Consider the following 11,817-nt stretch of genomic DNA (forward strand, 5'->3'; position numbering starts at 1 on the left):
ATCATATTAACTACATGAACATCTTCAAGAATTTAATCAATACACATGCACCAATTAGCAATCACACAATTAATGCTATGTAAATCGATCTAGATCCTATCCAATTAACCTTAATCTCAAATATGTGATTAAGCCTTATATTAAACCTAATTAAATCCCAATTGATTAGTTTGAAATTAATTAGGTAGATTTTAAATCATTAAGGTTCTATTCTTATCAGTTCAGAACATTTAAATTCAATCAAGTTTAATTTAAAATAAATTCAGAATCAAAAAAGAAAGAAAAGAATGGAAATGCAAATTCAAATTTGAACATAAGACCTTAGAATGATGAGTTCCTCAGGTTGATTGTGAAATTGGTCTATCATGCTTATCTCAATGGGTGCTCAAAAACCAAAAAAATGCCCTATGAGTTTAAAGAGAAAAGAGAGCTCCTCCAAAAATAAGAAAAAGTATATTATGAATTATGAGAACCAAGTGTCTTTTTGGATTTCTCCTAAGTGAAATTCTTAAGGTATCCCTTATCCCAATTAAAAGCCCTTTGAATAAGCTTTCCAAGGACATATAGTTTGCTTGATTTGGGCCTAAATTGAATGAGATATATCCTTTTAAATGAGGGAGGATCTTGCTGCCCAGCAACAACTTGCATCCAACTTTGAGCGCAATTTTAATCCTGAATTTGATCGAATTAGCCAACAAGCATATCAGATGAAATTGTAGATCTATGTCTTAACTTTCCAAAGCCACCAAGATCTCCTAAATTTGATATCTACAACTCTAAATATTGCCTGCACAAAGAAGAAAGGTGAGGCTATAGAAAAATCTAAGAATTAAGCAAGAAATTCATATAACTTCATTAAAGGCCTAACCCAACATCTCAAGACCTTATTTAAATTATGAAATTAAGCTCAATTAACATCCAAGAAGACCTATTATACTCCACCAATGATTGCTTGAAAAGCTTTTGATCAATCACCAAAGTCACATGTACTTCAATGACATAGATTAAATATGGATAAGTGGCATGGAAATTACAATGTGATCTTAATCATGTATATTTCCAACTGGTGTCCAAACTTTAATATTTATAGAGATCAATTCAAAATTACAATATAATTATTACATAAAATAAATTTAAAGTAGAAACATAGACATTTAATTTATTTTGTATCAAACAAAAGTATATAGAATATAAATAAGACTCACACTCAAACTAAGGAACAATCAAGAATTACACCTATATGAGCAGTGTGCTTATGAAAAACTTTAGACACTAAGCCTTTAGTAAGTAGATCAACTAACATAAAAGTAGTCTCTACATGTCCTATATAAATTTGTTTATTTTGAACTCTTTCCTTAATAACCAAAAACTTGATATCAATAAATTCTAACTTGGTTGTACTCATATTATTGTTGGAATAAAGAACCGCAAAGTTATTGTCACAATAGATTTTAATGGCCTTTTAATTTAGTTGACGATAGGAAAATTAGTGACAAAGTTAATTTAGTTGACGATAGGAAAATTAGTGACAAAGTTTTGTAGCCATATCCCATGGTTGGACACCTCAAAACATGCAATAAACTCTGCAACTATGGTTAAAGAAGCTATAAGATTTTGTACCTAAGTATCTTATGATCTCTAAACTATTAGACTTATGATAGGTGAGCATGTACCATTTTGTTCTCTTCAAATAACACATCACACACTTTCCTGCCTTCTAATGTTATATCCTAGGGTTACTTAAGTATTTATCCAATACACTAACCATAAATGCTATATTTAGAAGAGTACAAACTTGAGCTTACATCAAACTTTCCACGTAACGTAATTATAGGGTAACTCAATTTTAAAAGAGATTAATTATCAAAATTTTCTAAATGTTACATAAGGGGGGCAAAATTATAGGGTAACTCAATTTCACTAATTTTAGATTTCAAATCATACCCTACAAAGTTTAATCACTAACAATAATCATACATTCATAACATTCTATAAGACAGAACATCAATTTCATTCATACATAGAGCAAATATACATAAGGAGGGAAAAACAAACAACAATATCTTGTTCAACACATAAACTTAATTCAATTCCCATAACAACATAACAGTATGTTCCCTACTTTCTATTTATATTGGAACAAAAAAAAAATACAATAGAACATGAGACTTCAATTCAGAACATCAATTTTCACAACAATCAAATGCATTTTCACATAAATCACCTGCATTACAGTCAACTAGTGTCCAAATATCATGTTTAGCAAATCCTAAATAACCATTCCAACAATATTTCAGAGGTTAACTAACCTAAAGTTCAACCTTTTCAAATCAACTTCTATAAAATAAAAACTAATTTCATGCTCTCTGTCACGCAGCAATGGTAAGCTTTAGAATATAATCAATTCATACAAACACAACAACAATAACTTGGAATGAAAGAAGTTTCACTAATTTGTCGCAGTTCACCAAAAGCCAAGTATGGAAGAGGGATGTTTGTAATTGTTCAACTTCAATAATACATGTGCATTTTAGTTAACAGATTGAATGAAAGAGTGCAAATGTCCAAATATAGCTAGAAAATAAAGAAACAATTAAGAATATATCTTAAAATTACGAATGTGATGTCAACGGTGTTTGTTCTTCTACAAAAACTTCTCAAAAAACACTAAACACAGACAAATTTGAGGTACAGACTTGGTGCGGGGACAGGGATAGCCGGATTTAGGGCTTATGGTTTAATTTGAAATACATCATCTAAGAGAAATTAAGAAATAATTGTTGTCTGATCTACACCTTTCAGAACGGTTCCACGTGTTAATAGCTCTATAAAATTCTCAGAGTGGTTCCATGTGTGAACCGCTTTCTAAAGTATAGCACTTCTGAGTGTGGTTATTTAACATCCCCTTTCCAAAATACACTTACGAGAGTGGTTCCAGATGAACTGCTCTCAGAAGTACATATTAAAGAGCGGTTCCAAATGAACTGCTTTTAGAAGTATATATTAGAGAGTGGTTTCTAATAAGTTAAATTTGGAGAGCAGTTAGGGCAGAACTGCTTTGTTAGTGTTTTATACAAAACACATTTTTATTAATTACTATCTAAGTTAGTGCTCTAAAAATCAATTTTTAGTGTAGTGTTGTTACCTCTATTCTTAAAATATTGATTAAAATAGTTCATAAAATATTAATTACTACTATTTTTTTTATCAGTTTACTTTTGAAAAGGATATTTGCTTTGTTTTTATTTTAGCATAATTTTAAATATTATTTGTCAATTGGTATTCTTAACAAATAAAACTATGTACGATGAAATTAAATTGTATAACGACGGTTACCGAAAATGACTCTTTCTATCTTTGTAAAATAGAAAAAAAAAAGTAAAAAATGTGTCATGTCAATCGCGCGCTTCAACTAATAATTAGAGCGGTACGTATACAGTGGGCTGAGTAATTAAATTTGGATTACGGTAGCTCAACTAATCTTCAAGATTATTATATATAATTAAATATTATTTTTCTGGTGAAACAGACGTTCAGAATTACCTTGCGACAAGTGTAATGGGAAATAGCTATCATATGGCAAACTTTATGATGTAACTACGTAAGAGATAAGAAATTGTTTAATGTTTTTATTATGTAATTATTTTTAAAAAAAAATTAAAATAAAAAATTTATTATTTATTATTTGAAAGTTATTATTTATTAAATATTATCTTTAGTTATTATTTATTAATTGATATTTACTATTTATTAAAGTTATTTATAATATCAATAAAAAGCTAACGTTACTCAAATTATTTTTAAATATAATTTTAATTTTTTTTAAAAATTATATTACTATTAAAATAATTTCTTTTTGAAAATTAAAGCCCTTGCTTTAGTTGGTTGAGCCGGCCCTTGTATTATTTATGTTTTCTAAAAATTCAAATCTATGAAATTAATTAAATAAAGTCTAAGATGTATAAAGAGATTATTATACACTAGTGTAAATGGTCTCGTTATGGATACAATGGTCTTCTATACTCTCTTCTTCTATCCTGTAAAATAATGTCCATGCAGGTATCTTTGACTCTTTTTTATATGACGTGGGAAAGTGTATTTGCAAAAGACACTCTGATAGTAAAGTCAGATGTCAGTTTAGGCAATCAATACTATTTCCTATTTAAAAGTCAACCCTTTTACCTGTCTTTGTACTTTTCTTTTATAGACAAAATAATGGGCTTCATGACTCAGCCCTAATTTTATGCTTCTAATTATATAGATAATTAATGATTATCTATTTTTTAGTCTCTTTAATCATATTTACTAATTTACTTTAACCTAACTGGAGGGATATCTGTTCTCTACACCGAAGGGGTATTCATATTCCTTTTTCTGTCACAATGTTCATGTGGTGTCTTATCCAGTACACTAGCCTTCCAAGCCCGAGGAGATATGACCCAAGGGCTTTAGATTTGTTGTTATCTTGGTACTGTTCCTTCATATAGGCAGAAGGGTACTAACCAACAGGGTATGTGGTTTAAACTGTTGCTATCAGGTTGAAGAGGTGTTCGGATTACTGTTTACGTGTGAAAGGTCGGGTCATTTATCGTATTTGTCCCTGACGTGGCTATCAAAACAACGTATGTATCTTTTTAGGGTTTGGACAAATTAGGGTTTCCTCATGGTTCATGCCTCTGAAACGAAAGGTTGTTTATTCTTGTCTGTTAATCTTGAAAGAGATCTGACGGTTGAGAAAGACAGTGACCTTTCATCTGCCCGAAGGCATATGTTCTATAAATAGGTGGTGGTCCAGGCATTATGTACATTTTCTACTCTACACTGAAGGGTATATACTTTTGCTCGTTTGCTTAAGTATTCTCTCTTTTAGATTCAAAGGTACGTTCCTTTCTACCTTATCCTTTTCTCTTCTCTTCTAGTTCATGTATGGATAACTCAATGGAGTAGAAAGATTCGATATCTAAGGGTTCAGGGCCTAGTAGTTCTAGGGATCCTGTTAAAGGTTGTGCCACGATGACCGAGGAGATGGGTCGACAAATCCTGAATTTGTATTTTTAGGCAAGGATGTTGGACTAGCCGAGACTTTTTTTTGTATATAAGTGTATGTTTAGGGAGGTAGGGTGTATTATCGTTTGATAACTTTCAAATGGGAGTACTTTATATGCTGAATGTGCCGCCTACTCAGCTACACCCGAATGGGTGGGCGGCTATGCAAGCATTTAGGATATTATGTAGATATCATTATATAGAACCTAGTGTAGGTCTTTTTCTTCATTTCTTTTGTACCCATCCTTTTGATAAAGCTAGGTGGGTTTCGTTAAGAGTTTCAAGACTGGTTACTTCAAAGTAAAAGTAAACCCTTGGGTTAGTAAGAAGTATTTTTATGATAACGAATGTAAGCCCCTCTTCCCCTTTCACTGGACTCTCATTCCCCGTTGGCATGACGTATACCCTGAAGAGATGTTGTCCCCTGAAGAGGTATCAAATTTAAACTATTTGAAAACTTTGCCCCAAGAGCTTCTTGCTCGCGCTCTAATTCTATTGCTCAAGTCTCCCAGGCCTCGGTTAGACTTGGAGGGTATGCTCTGTTTCTTTGATTATGATTTCATTGATCATGTTATATTGATTTGACTTCTTATTCTCAGTGCAGGCATAATGGCGCAAAAAAGAGCTGGTGTGACCTACCAACAAGCACTCAAACTCATTACCCCAGAGGGTACAACTACTGAGGAACACTGCCATCCTCAAGTGGACTATGTCCTAGATCTTGATACTGCTCGCCCTCCGCCAGTCGTCATTCCACTTCCTGAAGGTGCCTAGAAGAAAAGAAAAGATAAGGGCAAGGATAAGGAAGGTGTTTGGAGGACAAGTGTACCCATCGAGAAGTAATAAAGGGTTCTTAAATTAAGTTCCCGAAATATCGTCCCACAAGGATTGATTTTCAATTACTAAGAATTTCTTAATTTAATTGTTTAAGCTTCAAAGATACGAGATTGATTAAAAATAAGAATTTATAAAATCAATTATAAAACTAAGAGCAAGGAATACACTGCACGCCTTGGTTAAACTTATCGGAGAGGAACCTAGGGTATATGGGTTTTCTCATTCAATCCTTTATGTTATTTTTCTATTTAACTCTAAATTCAATTTCCTTGTGATTACCAATCATTCATACGAATACTATTAATATTCAATGGTCATGCAATATTAATATTCTTTTCTCTAAATTGACATCCTCAATGGTCATGCAAGACATTAATTTAAGAAAGTTTTAGGAGCCTATGAATTTGTTAATTTAATAACGATTAGAAGAGAAAGATTGGTTTGGTCCACCTAATCCTTTGTCTCGTTTTACCCTATAGATCTATTAATTAACCGAGGTACGATCGCCTGACAATATAATTAATTAGGATTAAGAAAGAAGCGCAATAGGATAAAATCTAATCACAAAACGGAAATCAAATTTAAATTCAAATATCAAAATTCCATAAATTCATGAACAATAGTTCCCATAGCCCTAGGTATGGACTTAGTTACTCATGCTAAAGAAAAGAAATAAAACAATCATAAACAAAGCCATAATCAAAAGAAATAGCAAACTAGAGTGTGAGATGTGTTCCCGGTCTTCAAGTACGATCGCTTGAAGCTCCAAGTATCACCAAGCATGTGCCAAGGATCCCGTGCAAGAGAGACGAGATCAGATGTATTCTAGAGTCAAAGCCAAGATGTAAAAACAGTGTTTTTCAATGGTGCCTCAGATCTTCCCTTTTATAGGATTTGAAAACCCTAAGAACTTTTCATAAATGGGCTTCCCGCAGATGAGCACGGTCGTGCAAGGCCTTAAGCACGACCGTGCATGGGCTCAAAGCACCCCGTGCTTATTGAATGGGTTTGGGCATACTGATTATTGCAAAGCTCTAATCTTCCATCAATTTGGGCCTAGAATGCACCCAAAATCCACTTGCAGCCTCTTTATACCAAACTGCACAATTAATATATAAATTAGTGTAAAATCTAAATAAAATAAAGATCAAATATGAATATATGGGCTGTAAAAGAGGGCCTAATTACAGACTTATTAACTCCCCCATACTTATCTATTTGCTTGTCCTGAAGCAAAGTGCTAGTTAAGAGTAACATAATCACTTAAAACATAATACCACACAAGGAACCCGAGATGAGGAGATAAAGAGAGCAACAAGAGTAATATCACTGAGCATAAGCAATTAAAAGGATTCTCAATTAGAATCTTATATTTCTATACTTTTCACTCAAACATCAAACTGAGGTACTCTACTTTCCTCTCTCACTAAGGGACAAATAAGATATCACTCAATTCTCCTAAAGAAGAGTGTACTACCATAGGCTTGACTATAAACTGAATCTCCACTAAATAAATTAAATGCAAGTAAAAATCATGAGGTCTTTTTCAAGTTATAATGTGGCCAAGGGGTTATGATAATTTGAGGTGAGATAAATGAAAGAAAGGGGATATAGAAAGGGTTAATAAATTATAAAAATTATAAACATCCCCTAAGTTTACAAATGAAGCTCTTGGAGTAATTTTTATATTTTTGTATATGAACACTATCTTTACTCCTCTCTCCTTTCAATCATATATAACTCTTTTTCTTTTCTTTTTTTTCTATTTTTTTATTTTCTTTTTCATACTTTCTTTCTTTCTTTTTGCATATGAGAGATATAGATAAGAATTAATCAAACAATTCAACAACTCAATTGCTTCATTCATAAACTCAATGTCATCAAAATATTTTATAAATTTAATGTAAGGGACCAAGAAAATCAATAAAGCTCAAAGTGGACAACTAGTTGTATCTCAAACATGCTGAAGGCCAAGAATAAAAATCCTATTATGCCTCAATCATATTAAAAACACGCAATTAAAAAGAGAAGTCTTAAGTCGGTTCCAAGTCAAGTTCTAGAGCACAAAACCTAAGGAGATAATCACACAAAATAATGAGGAAAGGGGTACAATTAATTAAATTAAGATAGAAATCCCCTTTAAGGCTCAAAACTCACATCTGCGGGTTAAAGTTTAATGTAGAGCATAAAAGTAAGGAACCTAGCTAATTATTAGTTTCCAAATGAAAGTATAATGCCAATAATAATCACTCAACATGCTCTTCTATCTGGAAAAAATTGGGTTCCATGAGGTAAAAAGTTTTAAATTATCATAAAAAATAGTATAGGCACTTTACTCAGTAACATGCAAATAACAATCATATAATTAGGAACTACTCCCCCATACTTAAAGCGAAATATTGTCCTCAATGTTTGAAAGAAATTAACTTAAAAGCATGCAAAGAGTGCAATTGAATAAAAAGGAAAGAGGTTCAATGATAATTCTTGGCGCGACGGCTTTGGGTGAGGGAGCACGACCATGCTGAAATCTTGAGCACGCCCATGCTTATGATGTAAAGCTTTCTCTCACAACTGCGACTCAATGCACGGCCGTATATGTGATGAGCATGGGCGTGCTTCCAAATCAAAGCTCAAAAGTATGGGAACAATCAATTCCGTTCTTGCAATCTTTCAATATGCTTATTCTTTATTGTAAAAATAAAATATAAATAGCAAAAATTAAAATAAACAAAAAGAAATAAAATTTAAATAAAATAAAAGACACAAGTTGCCTCCTGGGAGCGCTTGTTTAACGTCACGAGCCTGACGTTCATGTTAAATCATGGTGGGAAGAAGGTATGAGTCTCAGAGGTGACTCCCTTGATATACAATTGTCTCCCCAGTAGCTTTGCCTCCCTGACACCTATTACATCAGAAAAATTATTCATATGATGGGGATTAGAATAAAGAGAAGAAAATTTAAGCTTCGAATTAGGAGGCTATTAATGGATGGTTTAAGCTTTTGTCTTTTCTTCTTCTCATATTGCATCCTCCTTGGCCTTTTTCTTGTGGTTCCATGCTTTACATAAATTGGAGGAGGAGAAGTAATATCCATAGTGCTCACAAAGTGACAAGACTCTTGGCTAGAAGGGTACTTGAAAGAATTGAAAACTTGAAATACAACTTCCTCATCATCTAGCCTCAGTGTGAGCTTCCCTTGCTGAACATCTATTATCGTTCTTTCTATGGCTAGGAAAGGCCTTCCTAGTATGATGGGTACTTCGTCATCCTCTTCCATGTTAAGGACAATGAAATCTGCAGGAAACATGAACTTATCTACCTTGACTAGGACATCCTCCACTATGCCGCTAGGATACATTATTGAACGATCAACAAGCTGTAGAGAGATTGAAGTTGGCTTGGGTTCTTGCATACCCAACCTTTTAAACACAGAAAATGGCATTAGATTGATGCTAGCACCTAAATCATAGAGCACTTTATCAAAATAAGAATTGCCTATAGTGCATGGAATTGTAAAACTCCTTGGATCCTTAAGCTTAGGCGGCAGCTTCCTTAGTAAAATTGTTGAGCACTCCTCATTCAATCTAACTGTCTCGAATTCTTCCAATTTCTTTTTGTTGCTTAGCATCTCCTTGAGAAATTTAGCATATTTCGGTATATGTGATATGGCTTCAACAAAAGGAATATTGATGTGGAGCTTTCTGAGGATCCCAAGGAACTTATTGAACTGAGGGTCTCTCTGGATACTCATCAATCGTTGTGGAAATGGAACTTTCGGTTTTGTCACCACTGGTGCATCTTCCCTTGTCTCCTTTTTTGCATCTGGGTGGTAAGCACGGCTTTGCTCATTATCCAGCACGGGCATGCCTTCGTTAAGCATGACCTTGCTTCCGTCTACCATGGTCGTCCCTTCGTTGTCTGCAAGGGCGTGCTGTTCTAAGCACAGCTGTTCTGTTTCAGGCAACATGGGCGTGCAGGGTGATGCAAGGGCGTGCTCCTCCTTCAGCACAGGCGTGCATGACTTATGTGTTTGCGTCCCATTCAAATTTTTCCCACTTCTTAGAGTAATGACATTGCATTGCTCCCTTGGATTAGGCTCAGGTTGAAATGGTAGTGTTCCCATCACTTTTTGACTCAGAAGATTTGTAATTTGCTCCAATTGTGCACTCATCTTAGAGGAGCTGACTTGTATTTTTGATTTAACATCTACGAACCTCTTATCAGTTCTCTCAATATATTGGTCTAACTTGGATTCAAGCTCTGTCATCCTCTTATCAGAGTAATGCACATATTGCATCATCTGTTCTTGAAAGTTGGATTGAGATCTAGGAGCTTCTTTTCCTTCAGGTCTTGCTCCCTGACTTTGCACATGAGGAGGGCGATAAACACTTGAATTTTGACTTCCAAAGCCATTCCCCTAAGAGTTAGGAGGATTACTCCTCCACCCCAAACTGTGATTGCCCATGAAGTTTGCCTCTTCTTGCTTAAATTCTGGGCTTGCAAGAGCTCTTACAGGTTGGTCTTGAGCCTTCATTAAAGATTCTAGTTGCTTTGCAAGGGCTTCCATTTGGTTCATTAGTGGGCTGCTACTCTCTGCTTAGTAGACCAGAGCGGTCTCTTTCCTCTTGATGTCTTACGAGTCAACGGTGTGCCACTGAAAGCTAGAAGATGCCATCTCATCTACCAGCTTGTATGCATCATATGAATCTTTTCTTATGAGGGACCCTCCTGCTGCGGCATCAATCGTAGCCCTGGTAGTGATTGATAAGCCACTGTAAAAAATTTGTACCTGTCTCTACATTGGAAAATCATGATGAGGACATCTCCTCAAAAGCTCTCCAAATCGCTCTCATGCCACGAATAAAGATTCTACTTCATGTTGTTGGAAGTAACATATCTCCATCATAAGCTTAGAGGACCTTGATGGGGGAAAGTACTTTCCTAAGAATTATTGAGTGAGATCCTCCCAAGTTCTAATGGAGTTGGCTGGGAGTGAGGCGAACCAAGCATTCACCTTTTCAGATACCGAGAATGGGAAAAGACGGAGTCGAATAACATCGTTGGAGACTCCATTGTACTTGATGGTATCCGTCAATCGGAGGAACTTTGTCAGATGAAGATTAGGGTCTTCGTTAGGCATGCCTTCAAACTGTATCGAGTTCTGGACCATGGTTATAAGTGCTGGTTTCAATTCAAAATTGTTGGCCTCCACATTTGGTGCCGCAATGCTTCCAGGAGTGCCTCTTTATACCAAACTGCACAATTAATATACAAATTAGTGTAAAACCCAAATAAAATAAAGATCAAATATGAATATATGGGCTGTAAAAGAGGACCTAATTACAAACTTGTCAGAAGGTGACCGAAAGAAGAAACAAGGCCGCATCGAAACCTCTCAAAAAACCACTTCCACACTGAGTGGTTCTTTGACCAAATCTGTTGTTCCATCAATGGTAATGATAGAAAATTTTTTTGGAAAGAATGTTCGGCCAACACAGTTGGTTTCACCAGACTTAGTATCGGATGACAAGTAGGCCCTCCTTGATGGTCATGACAAGAGATCAAAATGGGCGTGGTTCTGTGAGGTTCTAAACCCAAGCCATGGTTATGGCCCAAAACCTGGCTTTGGAGCCCATTCTTGATCTTGAAAAGACTGAACACCAATTAGTTACCATCGAAAAGGCTCTTGAAAAAAATGAAGAAGTTTGGTCTAACTTGGCCAATACTAATCAAGCTTTGGAGCATGAGGTGGGCCAGTTGAAAAAGCACCTTAAGATAATGGATGATCGAGTCTGGGCTGCTGAAGATCAGGCTCGAGTCGCTGAGAAATCTACCAAGGCCAAAGGATTGGAGTTGGCCGACACCTTGGCAAGGGAGAGGTGCAATATGGAGAAAGTTGATGCAGACATGAAGGCTTTTGTAGTCGAGTGTCAT

The 11,817-nt window shown here is 34.9% G+C and overlaps 1 non-coding gene across 1 annotated transcript; it reads left to right on the forward strand.

Moving 5' to 3' along the window:
* Window positions 1–10,688: 10,688 nt before the first annotated feature.
* Window positions 10,689–10,795, forward strand: LOC113851680. The gene has a single exon (XR_003502251.1). It is a non-coding gene; the product is annotated as a small nucleolar RNA R71 (small nucleolar RNA).
* Window positions 10,796–11,817: the final 1,022 nt, after the last annotated feature.

The sequence above is a fragment of the Abrus precatorius genome, unplaced genomic scaffold, assembly GCF_003935025.1.
Source record: "Abrus precatorius isolate BTA unplaced genomic scaffold, Abrus_2018 Scaffold9, whole genome shotgun sequence".
NCBI lineage: Eukaryota > Viridiplantae > Streptophyta > Magnoliopsida > Fabales > Fabaceae > Abrus > Abrus precatorius.